This window comes from Mirounga angustirostris, unplaced genomic scaffold (genome assembly GCF_029215605.1).
Source record: "Mirounga angustirostris isolate CCGP_5_RB_7025 unplaced genomic scaffold, mMirAng1.0.hap1 SCAF_11, whole genome shotgun sequence".
NCBI classification, from domain to species: domain Eukaryota; kingdom Metazoa; phylum Chordata; class Mammalia; order Carnivora; family Phocidae; genus Mirounga; species Mirounga angustirostris.
Window position 1 is genome coordinate 10,082,595 of NW_026991719.1, and position 22,596 is coordinate 10,105,190.

At 43.4% G+C, this 22,596-nt stretch overlaps 1 long non-coding RNA gene across 1 annotated transcript in view; it reads left to right on the forward strand.

Moving 5' to 3' along the window:
* Positions 1-22,596, forward strand: part of LOC135361902 (uncharacterized) — a 137,985-nt gene that overhangs the window by 99,540 nt on the left and 15,849 nt on the right. The window contains exon 2 of the long non-coding RNA XR_010406034.1: positions 4,172-4,352. This is a non-coding gene — a long non-coding RNA (uncharacterized LOC135361902). The remainder of the gene's footprint in view (positions 1-4,171; positions 4,353-22,596) is intronic.

Below are 22,596 nucleotides of genomic sequence, written 5' to 3' on the forward strand. Positions count from 1 at the left end.
GAGCAAGAGTGATTACAGGAAGAGGAATATGTGAAGAAGATTGCCTTCCCCACGCAGGCTAGAAACCTCTGTTGGTTTTCTCATCCTCGTTGGAACAATCAAGCGTCTAACAGTTTTAGCTTGTCAACAAGTAGCCTGCCAATGCATTGCAGAGCTTCTATTTTTAAAATTATCTCACAAGAGTGACTAAGAATTACATCTAAATGAACAGGAGCGAGGAGGGAAACAGACTTCCTAGGCGGGTGCACTCTCTCATTCGGTCTGAGGTTCTGCAGTCAGATCTGACTGTGGCTTGGGTCCTCTTTGGCTTTGTTCAGGTATCCGAACTTCCAGGGCCTGGAAGGAAAATGAGAAGGGGGCTGAGATCTCATGCGTTTGCTTTGGCCCCATTTCCTATCTTTTTCCTATTTATTTGACTTTGCGGCATCCGCCGCATAATTTTTTGGTGCTTTTTGCACACTGTTCACCTTCAGTCTGCTGGTTGAGGTTATATGGACGTTCTCTATGGGGTCTGCCCTCTGGACAATACCAAGAAAGAGCCAAGTAAATCAACCCAACAGCTCGGTTGCACCTGTCCTTCTGTCGAGGCGAGAACACACACATCCACAGTAAATCACTGTTGTTCAGCAATCGCATGACCCAAATTAATGAGAAGCTTGGCCCATTCCAGAAGACTCCAAGAATGTTGAACACGTTGGGATGGCAAGATGGCTCCTCTGAATAGATGGCAAAGAGCAGGTGCCCTCCTCCCCCAGAAAATCTTGAAACAGATGCTTAAAATTCCAAAGCACTTTATCATGTGGTCTACCCCACATGTCCAAATACAGACAACCAAAGGGCCACTGTAATAATAAAGAGGACATCCTAGACACACTCACCCCAGAGCACAGGCAGAACCAAGACCACATCCAACTCACAAAGAGATTCTGCTCCAAAACTTTGTGCTAATGTTTGAAGATCTCCGAAAGCATGCTTACATTGGAACAATGATGTAGTGGGCGGCAGACTCTCAGCCTGTCTCCAAAGTCTATTACTTCTAGTCCCAAGCTAAATTACTTAAGCTAAAATAAAATACTTATTTGCTCAGTGTTTCAGAAACTTTAGGAAACAGCTTTTCTTGGCTAGCCTGGGAAGCAAATGACTGCCATTGTTTGAATGAGGGATCAGAGGGCAGCAGGCTCTTCCCAGCCACAGCCTCAGTCCTGGGTGAGAAGGCAGGGATGAACATGAAGGTATGAGGGTGACTGGTCACGGGGCTGAGGGGGGTAAGGAAGGCGAAGCTGGGGTCTAACCTCTGGCCTGACTTCCAACTACCAGCATCTCAGCTTTACCTGAGATGGTGGCCCACCGCAGGCTAGAGGTGTCAGAAAATTACCCCCACTCCAGAAGTACCCTCAGCAGTCACCAGCCTCTCTCAGCCTTTAGGAGGGAGAAGTCTGAGGCCCATATTCTGTGTTGGCACCCCAGATTTCCCAGTGAGACTGAGCTCACCCACTAAGAACCCTGCTTGGTAAAGTGCCTTCTACTGACTTCCTTCCCTTACCATCTCACTTCCCCGCTCTTAACCTAGGGCTTCCTGGGGCCCGCTTACCAAATAAATGACCTGTGCTCAGATCCATGCCTCAGGGTGTGTTGCTGAGGAGACCCAAACCAAGATGGGGAGGACTGTGAAAGTACAAGTCCCGAGGGGTGTGGACAGATGCCCAACTCTTCTATCATCCACTAGTGTCTAGTTTTCACATGTGAGCCCACATGCCAACCTACCTCAGCCAGTATCCTCCCACCTTTTGGTGCCCGGGCTCTACAGTGAATGTGTGTGTCCCCTCCAAATTCACATGTGGAAATCCTACCCCGCAAGGTGATGGTATTAGGACATGGGGCCTTTGGGAGGTGCTTCGGTCATGAGGGTGGAGCCTTCCTGATGGGATTAGTTCCTATAAAGACACCCCAGAGAGTTCCTTCGTTCCTTCTACCACATGAGGACACAACAATAAGATGGCTGTCTGTGAACCAGGAAGCGGGCCCTCACCAGACACCAAATCTGCCAGTGCCTTGATCTTGGCCTTCCCAGACCCTAGAACTGTGAGAAATACATTTGCTGTGTTTTTGTTACAGCAGCCTGATCAGACTAAGACAGCCATGTGGTAGAGCACTAAACTACAATACCTAAAGCAGGAAGACATTTAAAAAACATGCTTGTCTAGATGTTGTGAATAAGGTAGGGGACTACATAGGGCCCATGTCTGTTGCTTTTCTGGCAATTACACAACACAGTGAAATTGCCAATTGAGTAGAATAAGTTAACTGGAGCTGCCAAGTCACTCTTACTTGGTTAGGGAAGGTTTTTTAAATTTAAATTCAATTAATTAACATATAATGTATTATTAGTTTCAGAGGTAGAGATCAGTGATTCATCAGTCTTATCTAATACCCAGTGCTCATTATATCACTTGCCCTCCTTAATGTCCATCACCCAGTTACCCCATCCCCCCACCTCCCTCCCCTCCAGCAACCCTCCGTTTGTTTCCTATGATTGAGTCTCTTATGGTTTGTCTCCCTCTCTGATTTTGTCTTGTTTTATTTTTTCCTCTCTTCCCCTATGGTACTGTGTTTTGTTTCTTAAATTCCACATATGAGTGAGATCATATAATTGTCTTTCTCTAGTTGACTTATTTCAATTAGCATAATACCCTCTAGTTCTATTCACATCGTTGCAAATGGCAAGATTTCATTTTTTTTTTTTTTCTGATGGCTGAATAGTATTCCATTGTGTATATACCACATCTTCTTTATCCAATCATCTGTCGATGGATATCTGGGCTCTTTCCATCTGGGCTCATTCCATAGTTTGGCTATTGTGGACATTGCTGCTACAAACATTGGGGTGCAGGCACTCCTTTGGATCCCTACATTTGTATCTTTGGGGTAAATACCCAGTAGTGCAGTTGCTGGATTGTAGGGTAGCTCTATTTTCAACTTTTTGAGGAACCTCCATACTGTTTTCCAGAGTGGCTGCACCAGCTTGCATTCCCACCAACAGTGTAAGAGGGTTCCCCTTTCTCTGCATCCTCTCCAACATCTGTCGTTTCCTGACTTGTTCATTTTAGCCATCGTGACCTGTGTGAGGTGGTATCTGATTGTGGTTTTGATTTGTATTTCCCTGATGCTGAGTGATGTTGAGCACTTTTTCATGTGTCTGTTGGCCGTTTGGATGTCTTCTCTGCAGAAATGTCTGTTCATGTCTTAACAGCAGCATCTTTAAAAAAAAAAAAAAAGATTTTCTTTATTTATTTGAGAGAGAGTGAGAGCAAGAGAGATCACAGAGGGAGAAGGAGAAGCAGACTCGCTGCTAAGTGGAGAGCCTGATGTGGGGCTCAATCCCAGGACCTGAGATCATGACCTGAGCCGAAGGCAGACGCTTAACCGACTGAGCCACCCAGGCGCCCCAACAGCAGCATCTTTTAAATGCCAGAAATATTTTCCTCCTTTCCCTTTTTAAATAATGGAATTGTTCATGCCTTTCTCCCCCCCTTTCTTTTGGACATTCACAAGGTGAAAGGGAGGAATAATGTTTCTCCTGGACACTTTTTATCTCTCCTCATTTGAATGACATCCTAGCTGGATAAAGTATTCTTGGCTGCATATTTTTCTCTTTTAGCACCCTGAATATATCATGCCAGTCCTTTCTGGCCTGCCAGGTCTCTGGGTATATTTTGGTCTGTTAGAAGAAACTGCATCCCAAAATTGTAAAGAAAGAAAAACTTATATATATATATATACATATATATATATACAAAAATAAAATTAAATACAATGAAAGTATAGAATGTTACTGTAAAAATGAAAATTAAAAAATATTAAAAAAAAGTTGATAAAATAAGAGATTGGTTGAAAAAGGAAAGAGAAAAAAAATAAAATTGAAAGACTAAAGAAACATAGGAAAAAAGCCATGGATTCTATGTGCTGTATTCCCCTAGCGCTGGAGTTTTGTATTTCTCAGTGATGGGTAAACTTGGTCTAGGCTGGATGTTCTTGCTGATCTTCTGGGGGAAGGGCCTTTTGCGTTGATTCTCAAGTATATTTGCCCCGGGTGGAATTGCACCGCCCTTGCCAGGGGGCCAGGCTATGTAATCTGCTCCTGATTGCTCTATGTGGCTTTTGTTCCCTGAAGGCGCAGCTTTAGAGGATGAGAATGAACATGGTGGCCTCCCAATCTCCCGCCCTGGAGCTGAAGGCTTGGGGCCTCACTCCTCAGTGTGACCTCAGAGAAAAGCAGTCAAGCACTCCTGTCTCCCTGGTCTCCATCTGCACTCCGTGCTCACCCGGCCTGTGACCCAGCATTTGTATCTCAGGTAGGAGACCCGTTTCAAGTCTCCAAACCCTGCCGACTCCTGTGGTGCACACTCAGGCTGCTCATCCAGGGGGAGGAAGTGGGGTCTCCCTGGTTCTGCCGTTTGCTGTGCCCCTGCTCAGAGCACAGTCACCTGACTGAGCCATGGTTCGCACTTTATGGCCACCCCGAGCTGAGAGTCCGCTCCTGGGCTTGCTGATTACAGCCGGCTTCCCTGTTCCAATGCCTGGGAACTCAGCCGCACTCAGGCACCCCCAATCTTTCTGTGACCCCAAGGATCCTGGGACCACACTGTCCCACCTAGAATTCCACCCCGCTTTGCCACCTGAGCGCCTTTCAGGCAGGGACATCCCTCGCCAGAGCTGACTTCTGAAAGTTCTGATTTTGTGCTCCGCTGCTCTGTCACTTTCCAGGGCCGGCTGATGGGGGCTCCCTCCCCCCACGTTGTATCTTCCCATATATCATCTGGGATTCACTTCTCCGCACGTCCTTCCTTGCAGAAAGTGGTCGCTTTTCTCTTTGTAGGGTTGCAGCTCTTCTTTTCTTAGATCTCCAGTTGAGTTCACAGGTGTTCAGAATGATTTGATAGCTATGTAGCTGAATTCCTGGGACCAGACAAAACTAAGGTTTCCTAATCATCCGCCATCTTGGACTATTGAGCCGGTTAGGGAGTTTTAATACCACTTTTTGCTTTCATCTCTCACTGTCTGTCTGTCTATCCATGTTTCAGATGAGGAAACCATATTGTTCTTGCTTCAACAAGAAGTCCAGTTTCCTCCCATGGTCCTTGCTCAGGCATTAGAGGTTTGGTAGCTGTCACTGGGATGAATATTTGTATGCACCTCCCCCTTTCCCATGTCCCCTCCCTCTGGTGGAAAGCACCGCAACTCCTGTGTCCATCCACATCACAGCCATTTTCCCACCCCACTCCTAGCTCTGCCATCACTTGGTTTTACCACCAAGAATCAAAGAGCATTTTCTGTCATTACAAGGGCATCAGGGAAAGAGCCAAGCTCTCCTGCCCTGCACTATCCAAAGTCTCTCACAACATTAACACACGGCTGTGTGTGTACTGTCAGCCCTCACTGGACACTAGAAAAATGACAATGTGGAAATAGCTTAAACTGGGATTCTATATCACACTGTTCCCAGAGTTTAATAATGCTATAAAGGAATACAGTCACACTTTTACCTTACATACCCCTGAGTATGCAAGAGGCAAGCAGCACAGCAGCTATATGTGTGTGTTCTGGTGCCACTAGAATGGCCTAATCCAAATCAAGGCTCGCCCATTCCTATGTGACCTTGGGCAAATTACTTACACGCTCGGTGCCTCAGTTTCCCCATCTGTAAATCCAGGGTAATAATAGTACCTTCCTCATAAGGTAGTGGCAGACAGAAATAAGTATAGAGTACTTAACACAGAGCTTAGCACAGGGTAAGCCCTTAATAAAGGTTAGGGGTTGTTGTTACTACAAGCCAACATTTCAACCTCGCTTCTCTCTCTTCAAGACAGAGCCCATTCTTAACATTTCCATTCTGTTTAGGAAATGCTCTTTGACAATAGTTATGCTCACCCTGGTCCTTTCTCCACCATGGCAACCCTCAGGACATAGTAATTTCCAGAAAAATTCAGAATGGAGAAGCCACAGTCTGGACCACTCTGAAAACTCTTTGAGGTCCCTGCCACTGAGTAAAGAGACTCGCTCATTTTTCCTGCACACACACTCACACACCCTTCTAAAGGATAAGCAGTAATTCTCAGGGACTGGAGAGTCTTAATCCACTAACGGACAGTGAATCTGCCTTGCTTCTCCCATCCACAATAAAAATGGCAACTTATATTATTTTTGTACAGAAGGCCACTTCTCTTTGCTCATCTTCCTGCTTCTAGACCATTACTAAGGACATCTTAGTACCTAGGAAACAGAATCTATAATAGTACCACTTCAAACAGCAGAGCCATTTACCCTTAATTTTTATGTTTAGCTATAAAAAGATTTGACTCAAGACTCGAACTGGATGTTCTTCCTTTTTCTTAAAAAAATTTTTAATTGGGGCGCCTGGGTGGCTCAGTTGGTTAAGTGACTGCCTTCGGCTCAGGTCATGATCCTGGAGTCCCGGGATCGAGTCCCGCATCGGGCTCCCTGCTCGGCAGGGAGTCTGCTTCTCCCTCTGACCCTCCTCCCTCTCATGCTCTCTGTCTCTCATTCTCTCTGTCTCAAATAAATAAATAAAATCTTTAAAAAAAAATTTTAATTGAGGGGCGCCTGGGTGGCACAGTTGGTTAAGCATCTGCCTTTGGCTCAGGTCATGATCCCAGCATCCTGGGATCGAGCCCCCCCATCGGGCTCTTTGCTCGGCGGGAAGCCTGCTTCTCCCTCCCCCACTCCCCCTCCTTGTGTTCCCTCTCTTGCTGTCTCTCTCTCTCTGTGTCAATTAAATAAATAAATAAAAATTAAAAAAAAATTTTTTTAATTGAAGTATAGTTGACATATAATTGGATAGTTTCATATATCTTGGACGAGAACAAATCCTTAGGCTGGGGTCCCACCCCTTCTCATTTCTGTAAAGAAAAGGAAAAAGTAGAGATTTATTTTCCCTTTACCCAGAGTGAGGGGTAGTTCTTCTAATTATATTCTTTCAACTCTTGTTAGTTGGGCACCTATCATCTGTAGGTGCTAGACACTGAATAAAAATCAAAGAAATATAAATCTGGTCTTTCCTTGAAACAGATTATGATCTAGCCAGAAGCAAAAATGCTGGAGAGGCACAGAGGGAGAAAAAGAGTGGTGCCTTGATCACCACGTTGTATCATCTAATGAGTAATTGGTACTTGGTGGCAAAGTTAAAGTTATGGTTTTAGAAGGAGTTGAAGAAGTTTGGTGCAAGCCTAGCATGCATTTAACAATCTGACCAGAGCCCAGAATTCCTTTTGTCTCTGGTTTCCAAAAAAGACCTACTATGTTACAAGATTGTCCTTTGCATAGCACTTCTGTCTGCTTGTACTTTATAGGCTCTACAGTACACACGTGCCTCCTAGATAGTCTGAGCTGCCCCACAATTCCTACCAAGTCCCTGATCAACTTGTCAATTGCCATCCAACATCTGAACAAGTTTAGGGCAAGAGTTTTTAGGAAGGCCTAGTGTTTTTAGGAAGGACTAGCATTTTTAGGAAAATATTTTTAAGTAAGAGATTGAATAGATGATGACTCCCACTTAGGACATCACCACCATTCGGGGGCATGCATCTTTGGTTAGCAGACGATGTCACTATTAAGAAAGAGAACAGCGGGGAAGGAAAGAATGCTGACACAGAAGACATTCCTCACGTGTTATCTCTTCAAATGAAAGAAAGTGTTCTAAGTGAATGGTGGTAAATACACACCCTGCTCTGATTGCCAACTTTCACCATAAAACCTGTAAGTTGAAAGGCATGCAAGCCAAAATTCACGCACCCCTCAACCTTGAGGGTATGAGTCACTAAAGCAATTCTCACATTTCACCATGCAGAAAGGCAGGAGACTTTCCAAAAAAGGTTGTGGTTTTTCTGTTTCCTTGATTCCCTGACACATAGCCCAGCCATGATCACATGTGGCAACAGGCAGGAAACTGTTGCCTTATTTGGGAATCCTGTCACCCTTTTGGTAGGGGGAGTGGCACAGACTAAGAAGTCCAGATGGAAATGGCAATAGCTCCCCAAAATAAAGAGAATCAGATAAAGGAAGTGAGCATTTCCCCTAGAATAAATATAGAAAACTGTTTGATCCAAAGAATAAATATTTCCAAACTCATTTCTTTGTAAAGGTCTCCTAGGAAAATACTTTGAATCTTCCATTTTCCGTAATGATTTCTCCCATTTTCCTTCTAGCCAGATGCTGACTCTCTGCATTTCCCAGCTGTTGCGGGGACAGCTATTCTCTTGGGGGACACGATATCAGTGACATTCACCTGCAGTTCTCCAAACAGATGCTTCTCAAGTGTCCCTCATTCTGACCCCAACGCCTGCTGTGCGACATTCATGGTGTCACGCAGACAGAAAGAATGGTGTCCGCCTCCCCCAAGGAGATTAGAGAACGAGGGGTGGAGGCCAAGGGGACAAATGCTCTGCATGTTAGAGCTTTCTGTCTGCTTTTCTGTAGGGTGATATAAACTGGGGGGGGGGGGGGTGTCCCAACACACATCTCAACAGGACACATAGGCCTCCGTAGCGAAGCGGCACCGCCAGCTCACTCTGGAGCACTTGAAGCTGTGTAGAAGGCAGGTATTCCTCTGTTCAGGTATTTCTGGATCAAGGCTGCTGCCGGCGACCACTCCTTCTTTATTCGGTGTTCCTCCAAGTATGAGATCACCCGGCTGAGAGAAAAAAAGGACAGAGGGGAAAGGGGGGGGAGGCAGTGAAACAGCAATGGGTGTGTCATCTCCGACTGGAATGTGTGCCCACTGTCAACCCCGAGTAACCCGAGAAAAACAAACACGAGTCCAGAATGTGTTCTCCCGCTCTGTGTCAGTCGCATAGCAGAGCAAGGGCGCCCTCTGCTGTTACGTGCGATTTGTTGTTCATGTCCAATTTCAAGCTCCATGTAAAACATGTTTAAGAAACATCCTACGTATGGAATAGGGAAACCAACTTGGGATCTCAGCTGTTGGAACCAGGTTGTGTTCTGTGTCGGGGGAGAGAGACTTGGAGCGCTTGAGGCTGCACAGGCAGCTGGGAAAATTCCATCCTGGCTTGCGTTGGGGGGGGGTGGCCCCAGGGGCTTTACAGATCCAGGACAGTTCACCCACAAAAGAAAGCATTTCTTGGGAGCAGGGCCCTTCTGGGGTGGCAGCACACTCTGAACCATTTGTTTTCCTGTCCTTTCCCAGAAAAACCAGTTTGGGCTTTTTTTTTTTTTTTTTTTTAGTTTCGCCCATTTATTTCTCTACAAAAGAAAAAAATACACCTAGTTCTCACATAAGGAGATGAAACTCAATGGCTTTGCCCACAAATATTACATGAAGATAAGAATCTAAAATACCCAACTCTGATGAAAGATTCATTGTATAACTCAATGTGTTTTCCTAGGAATATTAACTGAAATATAAAATGGTTGCCTCAGACATTCACCTTAGAGTTAATCCAAACGCAGTCTCCAAGAGAAACTTAATCATGATTATGATTAATATTTTGCATTTGGAAATAACTGCAAATCAAAGGCCATAAACACCGTTAATGGTAATGCTTCGATATTTGCTCTTTTCCTGGTTTTTACTTTCAAAGTTTGGGGTGGGGACAGTGGTGTGTCTTTATTTTAGAAGTCTTCAAAAAATTGTGTATCACTGTACACATTTCTTTTACTTGTTAGAGAAAATACAGTTACTTGAGGTTCCATAGATGGTCTTCTAATAGGAGGGAGAAAGGGAGGAAAGGAGTGGTGGGGGGAGGGTGGAGACCAGTCTTTCACCACCATCTTCCATAGTATCTTCCACAAATGTCACGCTGTGCACTTTATAAGGAGCCTTGCTACATAGCCTCTTTGTTAGTTGCACTTACCCCCTAGCAAAGGGTCACAGTTGGAGTGTCTACAGAGCTAGAGATTTCTGAACGTCTCTGATTTCAAACATATGTATCACTTGAACACTTTTGGACAGAAGAAATGGAATCCAGCTGGCAAAAGGAGAATTTATTGGCTCATGAAAATTAACATTAAGGCCAGAGGTGGGGCTAGATCTCAGAGAGGGCAGGAACCAAGAATCTGAATTGCATCAAAGTTTTCTCCATCTTTCACCGATACTGAGTTCATTCTCTTTTTACTTGAGGTTGACTTTTTCCATGAGACAGAAAGCATTGTTACTGGCCATTCTCTGGTTCACATTTCCCCAGTTCCACACCCCAAGGAAAAGAGGAAACCTTCTCCTAAGCCCTATTTGGAAAATCCCAAGGAAAATTTCGGATTGCCCTTCCCTGGGTCATGAGTTCACATATGTGGCTAGGGTGGGTGGGGTTTTAAGATGGACAATAGGAAGGAAGTGAGACTGGGTAGACAAGGTAGTAGATGTAATAGATGTCTACTACAATCTTCTGAAGAAGGTGGGGGTGGTGGAGTTTTCTTTAATTGAGCTTTTCTTGTGTATCAGGCACTGTGCCAAGCGTTTTCATTTTTCACACATGATTTTCTTTAATTGCCACAAAAACCCTACAACGCAGGTGTTATTATTAGATTCTGGAATTGAGATTTGGCGAGATTTAGCGACTTGTCCAAATTTGCACAGCTAGTAAGTTGTAGAACTAAACCCAGAGCATTTTGATCCCAGAGCCCAAAGTAGTAACCACTATTCTATATTTCCTCTGTTTGTCAGATGATATGTGTTGGTTTCTGTTTCAGAAAAATTAGTCCCTGGAATTCTGGTCAAGATTACATGCAATCTATTTACACTCAAATTATGAATAGAAAAATTCTTCTTTTGAATCAAGGACAAATAAACTATGATCCATTCTTTCTTCAGTATAAGGACTGAATTTTGTTCAGCTTTGTTTTCTTTTTAACATTTTGTCTAAGTCCTTGGTCATAGTAGGTGCCAAGTAAAAATGATTTAGAGAATGTAATGAAAGGCTTTCTAACCACAACTCAAAATGTAGATGCAGTAATAGAAAAGATTGATAAATTTGATGACATAAAAATAATTTTTTCTTCACAGCAAAAAAGGTAAGCGAAGTCAAAGGACAAACGGCAAGCTGGGAAAAACTTTGTAATGTATTTCACAGATAAGGAGCTAACATTGTAATTTGCAAAGAACTTTTTGGTAAATGAGTTTAGAGAGGGCAATGATCCTATTGGGAAAAAATGTGCAAAAGACATGAACAGACAATTCACAAAAAGAAATGTAAAAGTGGCTCTTAAACTTATGAAAAGATGCTCACCTTCACTCATAATTTAAAAACGCACACTGAAACTACACAGAGACACCATTCTCACCCATCAGAGTAGCAACAATTCAAAAAGCTTGACAACACATTCTGTTAGTAAATTGTGGGGCATTCTCATTGCTGGAGGGAATGCAAAATTGTACAACCTCTATGAAGGGGAATTTGGCAATACCTAACAAAACTACATATGCACTTAGCCTTTAACCCACCAATGCTACTTGAAGGAATTTACCCTGAAATACACCTCTAGCAATGTGAAAATACATACGCAAAAGGTTATGCATTGCAACCTTATCTGTCTGAGCAGAGGAGACTGGCTGAATAATCTATGGTACATCCACACAGTGGAATACTATGCAGATAAATTTAAATCACCAGTAAAGAACAGATGGACATTATATGCCTCCAGATGTTTTACACTGAGAGGGACACAGCATCGGCTACATAATATTCTGGCCCAAAACGCATAACATCTTCAGATTTGCATACTTATGAGTACAAGACCTTCCCTTCCCTGTGGATCCCAAAGCAGTTCCTGGAGGGCTTGAGGAGGGGCATCTTGTTCGTACTCATGTATAAAAGACAACCTATTTTTTCTGGTCTTCCCCCATTTCAGTAAAAGGCAACTCCAAATTTCTACTTTTTCAGACCAAAAGCTTTTATTCCTCAAGAGTCAGTATCCCCTCCTTGATAAACTATGAGAAAAAGATGGAGGGCGCCTGGGTGGCTCAGTTGGTTAAGCGACTGCCTTCGGCTCAGGTCATGATCCTGGAGTCCCTGGATCGAGTCCCGCATCGGGCTCCCTGCTCAGCAGGGAGTCTGCTTCTCCCTCTGGCCTTCCTCCCTCTCATGCTCTCTGTCTCTCATTCTCTCTCTCTCAAATAAATAAATAAAATTAAAAAAAAAAATTTAAAAAAAAAGAAAAAGATGGAGTTACTTTTTTTTTTTTTTTTCATCAACATTTGGTTCAGAGGCCCTCTGCTCAGACCTCAGGTTTGGGAAAAAGAGGAAGAAGATCTGAAGATGGGTAGATGACATCTATCCCAACCCAAATGTTGGGACTTTCAGCATAGTATAGCTGGTACCCCATACCCCATTGTGATATTTTAATAAATTGAGTATTAGTTTAAGGAAATCCCTCATTCATTTCTGGGTCATTGCCATAGAGCCAGAAGCTCATTAGGTGAGGTACAGAACTTCTAAGAGGAGGTAGCACAGTGATAGAGACCACACTTCTCATTTCCATTGGTCAGCACTCAGTCACATGGCCAAACCTAACTGCAAAGGAAGCTGGGAAATGTAGTCTAGCTGTGTGCCCAGGAGGGCAAAGGAAATGGTTTGGTGGACAACTAGCCAGTCTCTGTCACCTTGGTGATAGATTATGAATAATGTCTTCTCTTTCACATATTAATCCACTAATATGAACCTATCATGTTTAGATATTAAAATATTTATACTTTTTAAATTATGATGATGTGATTTCTTTTTATTAAGTGGATGACCTACATGAAACTCCTGATTGTGTAGAAGACCCATTAAGTACATGATGGATGCCAAACCTCACATAACATTGCCCTCAAGTCATATCAAATCATTTCTCAGAAATGGTCCCTGGTGATGGCAATTGAGAGACTCGAGAATGAAGGCTGGTGCCTCCACAAGAAATAAAATTAAGTGTTGCTTAAGCAATTCTCAAGAGCTAGCTGTTAACCACTGCACACCAGCTGTTCCCATTTCTTCATACTTTTCCATAAGGCCCCAGATTTCAGCTTTTATTTTTTTACCCTTTTCCCTCTCTGATGTAATTTGTATATTTAACTTATATGGTGGCTCAAAGTGAGCATACTAAGAAGAAGGGACACTGAGGTTGGAAAACATAAATGTTAAAAAAAAAAATTGGGGCACCTGGGTGGCTCAGTCAGTTAAGCATCTGCCTTCAGCTCGGGTCATGATCTCAGGATCCTGGGATCGAGCCCCACATTGGGCTCCCTGCTCAGCGGGAAGCCTGCTTCTCCCTCTCCCTCTGCCTGTTTCTCCCTCTGTTTGTGTTCTCTCTCTCTCTCTCTGTCAAATAAATAAATAAAATCTTAAAAAAAAAGAGAGAAAAGGAAAAAAATCAAAGGACTTCAGAAGTAACATGGATTGGAGCTGGGGGTGGGAGTGATAGAACGCAGCCTGAGGGTCACATGATTTTGCCATTGCCATTTTCTCTCTTTGATCTTCCACTATGGTCTTTTTCAAATTGCATTCATTTACTCAGCAGGTTCTTGACTCTGCTGGGAAGATTTAAATCAGAGATCCTGATTTAATTGGTCCAGTGGCTGGGGTCTTAGGCTTTGGAACTGTTCAAAAGCTCCCAGGGTGATTCTCACATACAGGAGAGCTGAGAACCATTGATTTCCTTTCTACATTGCTTTTAATTGACTAATTTTGGAGACTTGACCATACTTCTGATGAAATTGACTCATATGAAATTGAAAGTCAGTTCATGTAAAATGTGTGAAGAGGGGCACCTGGGTGGTTCAGTCAGTTAAGCCTCCAACTCTTGATTTTGGCTCGGGTCATGATCTCAGGGTTGTGAGATTGAGTGCTGCATTGGGCTCCACGCTCAGTGTGGAGTCTGCTTGAGATTCTCTCTCTCCCTCTCCCTCTGCCTCTCCCCCTGCTTGCGCTCACATGCTCTCTCTCTCTAAAATAAATAAAGAAAATCTTAAAATGTGTGAAGAAAAATACACCTACCCAGGCATTGTTAAAATTGGGAGCTGGGCTGCAAACGACCTCTGGGCAGCCAAAATAGTGATCACAGAGTTCCTGAACTAAAGTTCATCTGATTTCTTCTCACAGGGAGTACCAAAGGCCAAGATATTTCTGAATTATGCTCTTTCCTCAGTTATGCCCTTAAATGAGTATTCCACCACCGTTTGTGAAGACTGTTTTGTAACTGGAGCCCAGACATGGGGGGTTACACCAAAACTTTCTATCAAGTCCGGTGGAACAATATTCATGTAGACCAAGTTTTCTCCACTTTGACACTATGACCTGTGGGGGTGGAGCAGTCTTTGTGGTGGAGCTATTCTGTGCACTGTAGGATGGTCAGCAGCATCCCTAGCCTCTGCCACTACATGCCAGTGGCACCCCCACGCCCTGGTTGTGACAATCAAAAATGTCTCCAGAAATTGCCAAATATACCCGTCAGGTCAAAATTGCTCCCGGTTGAGAACCACTGGTATAAACTCACTCTTAATTTGCCAACTAAAAAAACACAAAACACAAATAGCCATGTTGTTTTGAAATTACTCCGTTTGAGTAATAATTTGAGAAAGGCTTCCTCCCAAAAGTCTCCAACTGTCTTCCTCTAGTCTTTTATGTTCCCATCAGGCCCATGCACACCAGCAGTAAAAAATGAGCATTGCTCTGGGACAGTGATTCTCAATCAAGGGCAATATTGCTTCCTAGGGGACATTTGGCACCGTTTGGAGACATTTTTGTTTGTCAGTACTGGGGAAGAGTGGGGTGCAACTGGTATCTGGTGGCTGCCAAACATCCTGCAATGCACAGAACGGTTCCCACAATAATTATTGGGACCAAAATAGCAATAGTGCTGAGGCTGAGAAACCTTGATTAACAGCAACCATATCCACAAAGTCCAAAGAAAAGACCCGTTTTGGGGGGCCTTTAATAATATAGATCAGTGGTTCTCAACTGGGGGGGTGACTTTGCCCTCAAGGGACATTTGGCAATGTCTGGTGGAGGCCGGGGATGCTGCCAAACATCCTATAATGCACCAGCCAGCTCCCAACAACAAAGAATGATCCAGCCCCAAATGCCTATGGTGTCAAAGTAGAGAGACCCTGCTGTAGGATCACCTCTCTTATGGCTGTTGGGCCCAGTGGATTTTTTTACCCCCTTTTGGTTTTGTGTTTTTGCTCCCCCCACTTTGCATCTGCCCTTATATTGCCAACCCAGTTTGGGATGTCTAGACCCAATTCAACTTTGGCATAGCAATAGGGCGGCTGAGAAGGAGGGAGGCTTGGCACAGAACCCAGCTCCCAGAACAGATCAACACTGGGGAGCAGGCCAGTTAACATCAAAGGTTCAGCCAGGGTTGGGGGAGGCAAGCCACAGTCACAATTCAAGTCGACAGTGAGCACTGATGGCCCTGCAAAAGACACTTTGTCCTGCCAGGTGCGGAGACAGAGTGGCTGGGAATCTGGGGCAGTGGAGACTCTTACTGTAAGATCAGGCTGTTTCCAGGAAGTCAGGCACTAGGTAAGGCAGCCCCAGCCAGCAAGCCGAGGTTTGGGGTCAGGGCTAGATCCTGGAGAGGGGCACCTTGCGAGCGTGAGTCAGGACCCCAGGGAGAGGAGGGAACCTGGATGATTTGCAAGCCAGCTGAAGGAGGATTTGAGAAAAGGACTAATGTACAACTATGAAGCAGGGCAGATGGGAGCCTTGGGCCCGGTTTAGAAAATGAGTGATGGATCGTCATTAGCAGAGTGGAAATGCCATGTGGGGGAGGTGGTGCCAGGGAGAGCATTGCTGAGCCCAGCGATGAGCAGTGGGACACAGCACCTTGGGTCTGAGAAACAGGAAGACTGACTCCATAACAAAAGCAACTTCCGCTTCCCCCCAACATCCTCCCCCCCAGGCCCTCACCTCTAACACCACCGTAGGGGTTACTGAGACAGTTCCTGCCTGCACATAAGATTGGTCTGGAGAACTGGGAGTCATGTTGGAGTAAAAGTTGCTCAGTGAACAGAGCAGAAGCAAACAGTTTGAGACCAAAAATGTCATCAATCATTTGTTTGTTTTTGTTTTTTAGATAACGTTGGCTTTATTTTAAAATCATGGATATGAATAACGTTTGTGACATTTCTTGGTTTTGTCTGATTATGTCCATGCTTGCTGTAGAATATTTGAAAAATACAGAAAAGTATAAAATATCTAATCTATAATTCCATAACCCAATGATCATCACTCTCAAGATGTTGGCGTGCCTTTCCTGATCCTCTTTTGTTTTAATGGCACCTTTTATCCTAATGTCATTAACTGATATTCACCTTATAACTTGTTTGACATGTAATGATAATCTAGTCAAATAGCATCCTTCCAGAATTTTTCCGTGGCTAGGTCCTTGTCTCATTTGAACCCATAAGAAAATGTGATTTTTTTTTTTCTCCAGATAGACTCTGGATTTATTGAGATTAGACTCCTCCAGGTGATAAAGCACCTACCCCAGAAGTGGTGAATGGGGAAACCTGCCTTTTCCTGGTCATCACTACTTTCGTAGGTGATACTTTTCCTTCTTCTTCTTAATAGAAATGTTCTGCAATATATTAAGTTTGGTGATATGGATAAAACAATTGAAAATACCTATGAATCTGGAGCGATTTTGGTGATCATGGTTTTGCATAATACAAACCTTACCTTGTACATGCAAATGGAACACTTCCTTCTTATTATTCATGAAATATGACAGTGAATCTCCTAAGGCTTATTATTCTGGCTGTTCTGCCCAGGCTGAAAATTTCAGACATGTTCAAACTCCTCACCTAGTAGTTCTAAGTCTTCAGCTCCTCTCCCTGCACTTGACTCTCTCGGCCTCCAGGAAAGACAGAGTCTGCATAATGTAAGTCAGAGAAGATCATCACCCCTGCTAAAGCTGAGATCATGGGCGGGAGAGTTGGGGGAGGGACTGGGCAGGTGGGAATACTGAAAATGGGTATTATATTTAATTGATTTTTTTAAAAGATTTATTTATTTGACAGAGAAACACAGAGAGGGAACACAAGCAGGGGGAGTGGGAGAGGGAGAAGCAGGTCTCCCGCTGAGCAGGGAGCCCCATGCGGGCTCAATCCGAGGACCCTGGGATCATGACCTGAGCCGAAGGCAGACGCTTAATGACTGAGCCACCCAGGCACCCCGAAAATGGGTATTTTAAAAGCCTCATCTGAGCAGCCAAGTAGTGGCATCTGATGCCAACAGAATACAATGGCGCATAACTACCTTTTCAGTACAATCATTTCTAGCTTCTGAAATGCTTGATACCACCAGATGTCAGGAGAACAAACTAACTGGTATTTAGAACCAACAGTAAAAGGTGGCTATTAAAGGAAAAAAATGTATCTATCTCTTCAATGCTTGACTGTAGGCAAAGCAAAACACACACGCATACACACTCGAAGTTGTCAAGAAAGAAGACAACAGCCTATCTTTTTTTAATAACAAAATTAAAAAGACTCTGTTGCGAAATACAAAATATTTGAATACATTCCACATGTATAGTGTAGATTCCTGGCGATACTGCGCAAATAACTGACTTTATTTTGTGGATGGTACCTAAGGCCTTGTCTTCGAAGTCTTTCGTTCATCGTATTGTACATGTTTTTGTTGATTCTTCTCCTTCGGCATCCTGCTTTTCCTTTTTTCACTAAAATTTCTTCCTTCATTAAGAGAGGTATCTGTTTCCAAATACTCGGCTGCATATTTGTAACTGAGCTTTGTGTTGCGTTGTGAAAGCCTTCTGCACTAGCAACAGCAGATCTTTCTTCAAAATAAACATTGCCAGCAGGTGTAAAACATACATATGGTTCCTATCCACATTTGCTGATGAGACTGCCAAGTAAACACGCGTGTAAGTGTGTAACTGAGGATGGCAAACAGAAGTGTACATCTGTCGAGAGGAGAGACTTCACTCCTGTCTTCTCCTTCGGATGGCTGACTTCCGAGGGGGCTCGTCTTCCAGCCACTGATGAGTCAAGGTCTATGTCTCTACAAGGATCTGAGAGCAGCTTGTTTTCCATACATTCCCATCAAGGGGACTGGATGCCCCCCCCCTTTTTTTGAGATTTTATTTTTTTAAAGATTTTTATTTATTTATTTATTTGAGAGAGAGAAAGAGCACAAGAGGGGGGAGCGGGAGAGGGAGAAGCAGACTCCCAGCTGAGCAGGTAGCCCGATGCGGGACTCGATCCCGGGACTCCAGGATCATGACCTGAGCCGAAGGCAGTCGCTTAACCAACTGAGCCACTCAGGTGCCCAAGATTTTATTTTTAAGTTATCTCTACACCCAGTGTGGGGCTCGAACTCACAATCCCGAGATCAAGGGTTGCATGCTCCACCCACTGAGCCAAGCCAGGCATCCCGGCTGGCTCCATTTTCATGATTAAATTGAATGCATTTAATTATATCAGGCTTATTATCATCCCAACGTGGACATTGTAATTGACTGGGCATTGACAGGTCAGGAGAGTGGCTCTTTTCACATCAAGTTAAGTCCTAGAGACAAAAGATAGCTTATTTGTCTTTTCATGCTTAGTGTTTCTATTGAGTACACTAGTATGTCTTTGAAAGCCACCTCGAATTCTTTTTCAAATGAGGCACGATACCAAAACAAAACAAAAAGGATAAGATAGAATACCTACCTTCAGGGGCTGTTAACCTAGTTAAGTGAACTGTAATATTCAGAAATATTCAAACCTCATGAAAGAGGTATAACACAGTAAGGCCAAAGGAGAGAGGACACATATTTAGAAATAAATCAGAAAACAGTTCCTAGATGATACGGTGTTTGAGATGGACTCTCACCAGTGGTGGAAGACATTTCTAGGCCCAAGATGGAGCCACTCCTGCCCGGGATGCCACAGCAGTAAACTGAAATTTAGATGACTTTCATGTCCCTGTAAATGTTCCTTGTCCAGGAATGCAGTATGTGCCGTCGGCCAATCCCCAAACGCCAAGCCCACTCTGGGCCTTCTCACCCCAAACAAGGCTGACTACATGGCCCCAGCCACACAGACATTTCCTATTTGTCTCTTCCTTGTTCTTTATTCTTTATCCTATAAAAGCTTCCTGTCTTCTGCCCCTTTTGCCGTTCTCAGAATGAAGACAGTCCACTTCATGAAGTGTTGAATCAGGTTTGTTTGTATCACCTAAATTGTCTTCTTTTTTATTTGAGGTGTAATTGACATATAACATTTTATTAGTTTCGGGGCGCCTGGGTGGCTCAGTCAGTTGGACGTCTGCCTTCAGCTCGGGGCATGATCTCCAGGTCCTGGGATCGAGTCCCACATTGGGCTCCTTGCTCTGCTCCTCTCTTTCCCTCTGCCTCTCCCCTTGCTTGTGCTCTCTCTCTCAAATGAATAATGAATAAATATAATCTTTAAAAAAACATTATATTAGTTTCAAGTGTAGAACATAACGATTAGATATTTGTATACACTGACAAATGATCACCACAATAAGTGTAGTTTCCATCTGTCACCGCATGGAATTACAAAAAAATTTTTTTCTTGTGATGAGGACTTTTAAGATTTATTCTCTTGGCAATATTCAAATATGCAATACAATATTATTGACTATATTCCCCACATTGTATATTACATCCCCATGAAGTATTTATTTTATAACTGGAAGTTTATACCTCTTGATCTCCTTCACCCATTTTTCCCACCTCCAACCCCCTCCCCCCAGCAACCACCAATCTGTTCTCTGTATCTATCAGGTTTTTTGTTTTCGTTTTTTTTAAGATTTTTATTTATTTCAGAGAGAGAGAGCACAAGCCAGGGAGAGAGGCATAGGGAGAGGGAGAGGCAGACTCCCTGCTGAGCAGGGAGCCCGATGTGGGGCTTGATCCCAGGACCCTGGGGTCATGACCTGAGCCGAAGGCAGACGCTTAACTGACTGAACCACCCAGGTGCCCCTGTATTTATGAGTTTTGTTTTGTTTGTTCATTTGTTTTGTTTTTCAGATTCCACATATGAGATCATATGGTATTTGTCTTTCTCTGTCCCATTTATTTCACTTAGCGTAATGCCCTCAAGGTCTATCCATGTTTTCACAAATGGCAAGATTTCATTCTTTTTTATGGGGCTGAGTACTATTCCATTGTGTATGTATAGTGTACCACATCTTTATCCATTCATCCATTCATGGATGCTTAGGTGGTTTTCATTTTGTGGCTATTGTAAATAATACTGCAGTGGATATAGGGGTGCATATATCTTTCCAAATTAGTGTTTGCATTTTCTTCAGGTAAATATCTAGTGGAATTACTGGATCCTATGGTAATTCTATTTTTTTTTTTAAGATTTTATTTATTTATTTGAGAGAGAGAATGAGCTGGGGAAAGGTGCAGAGGGAGAAGGAGAAGCAGACTCCAGGACCCCAAGATCATGATCTGAGCTGAAGTCAGACACTTAACCGACTGAGCCACCCAAGCACCCCTCTATTTTTTTTTTAAGATTTATTTATTTATTTATTTATTTGATTTATGGAGAGATAGACAGAAGAGCACAAGCAGAGGGAGTGGCAGAGGGAGAGGGAGAAGCAGGTTCTGCACTGAGCAGGGAACCGGTGCGGGACTCGATCCCAGGACCCTGAGATCATGACCTGAGCTGAAGGCAGACGCTTAACCATCTGAGCCACCCAGGCGCCTGCACCCCTCTCTTTTTAATTTTTTGAGGAACCTCCATACTGTTTTCCATGGTGGCTGCACCAATTTCCATTCCCACCAGCAGTTCATGAGGGTTCCTTTTTCTTCACATCCTCACCAACACTTGTTATTTCTTGTCCTTTTGGTACTAGCCATTCTAATAGGTGTGAGGTGATATCTCCTTGTACTTTTGATTTGCATTTCCCTGATGATGAGTGATGTTGAGCGTCTTTTCATGTGCCTATTAGCCATCTGAACATCTTCTTTGGAAAAATGTCTATTCAGATCATCTGCCCATTTTTAAATCACATTGCTTGTTTGTTTTTATTGAGTTGTATGAGTTCTTTATATTTTTTGGATTTTAACCCCTTAGTGGGTATATGATTTGCCAATATCTTCTCCAACTCAATAGGTTGCCAATATTTTCTCCAATTCGATAGGTTGCTTTTTCATTTTGTTGACAGTTTCCCTTGCTGTGCAGAAACAAGTCCCACTTGTTTATTTTTGTCTTCTTTAATCATGTTTTTACCACCAGATTGGTATGATCCAGAGAGGTAGAAGGAAGGCAAGGAGACTCATGAGAAGCAGTGAGAAAATGTGGACCATGTTGGAGGAACAAAGCAGACTCTGATATGGCCCATTGCTAAGTTATAAGAGAGAATAACAGAAACTGCCTTGGTGTGAAGGACCCTGGGGGGGGTCAGGCTGAAGCATTTGAAGGAACCTGGGAAGATAGTGCACTGAGGACTTTTGAAGAGAATGGAATGTGGGTTTCTATCTCCTACAGGGCTCTTTTACCCTGTCCCTCTTGATGGCTTCTGGTAATGTCAGTGGAAAGGGCTGCTCAGAGTAGACACACAGCACTGTAGAGAGAATAACAGAAAAATTCAGAGAATCAGGCCACCACCGATTTGCCAATGACTAATTCCTGAGGACCTATGACCACAGTAGGCTTAAGGAGGTTTACAAAGTAACCTGAAGCCCTATTTACCTCTAAGGAACTGGTAGAGGGGCGCCTGGGTGGCTCAGTCAGTTAGGCGTCTGCCTTCGGCTCCGATCGTGATCCTGGGGTCCTGGGATCGAGCCCCGCATCGGGCTCCCTGCTCAATGGGGAGCCTGCTTCTCCCTCTCCTGCTCCCCCTGCTTGTGATCTCTCTGTCAAATAAATGGATAAAATTAAAAAAAAAAATAAAGAACTGGTAGAGAAAGCAAGAGACAGGAAAATGTATCATATATAAGTAGATACCATCAAGTGGACAAATAGCACATAAGTAGGGAAAATTAACCAGCCGTGTGGGAGTCCATAAAATACAGAAGCTAAGTCCTACATAAGTGAAGAAAGCACATCAAAATAGAAGAGTATGAAAACAGAGACGTCATTTGTAAAAGTACTATGGACAAAATTGACCTTTGCTGAATTGCGGAATTCACACAAAATAATGTACTTTTCTGTAAACCATGTATGTAGAATTGCACTGTTCAATAGCTGTGGCTACTTGAATTTAGGTTTAAATTAATTAAATTTGAAGCATGCTTCCTCAGTCACAATAGCCACATCGTAATGTTCAATAGCCACATGTGATGGCCCAGACACAGAACATTTGTCATCGTCATAGAAAGTTCTATTAGCACTGTTTGAGAGTTGCAGTTCTTAAGTTTGTGGGCTGGCAGAGAGGGTCATAAACTCTGAGAAACTAACAAAAGTTATGGACCCTGTCCTAATAAAATGTGCGAACACATATACATATGTTCTTTTGTATATAACTTTGGGTTTTTTATGGCTCCCTGAAGCCTATTTATAGACCATTTAAGGATTTATGGACTCCCAAGTTAAGAAAATGCAGAAGGCTTTTAAATATTTTGGTTTCTGGGTCATAATCTTTCTCTTCATGCTGAGTCTTG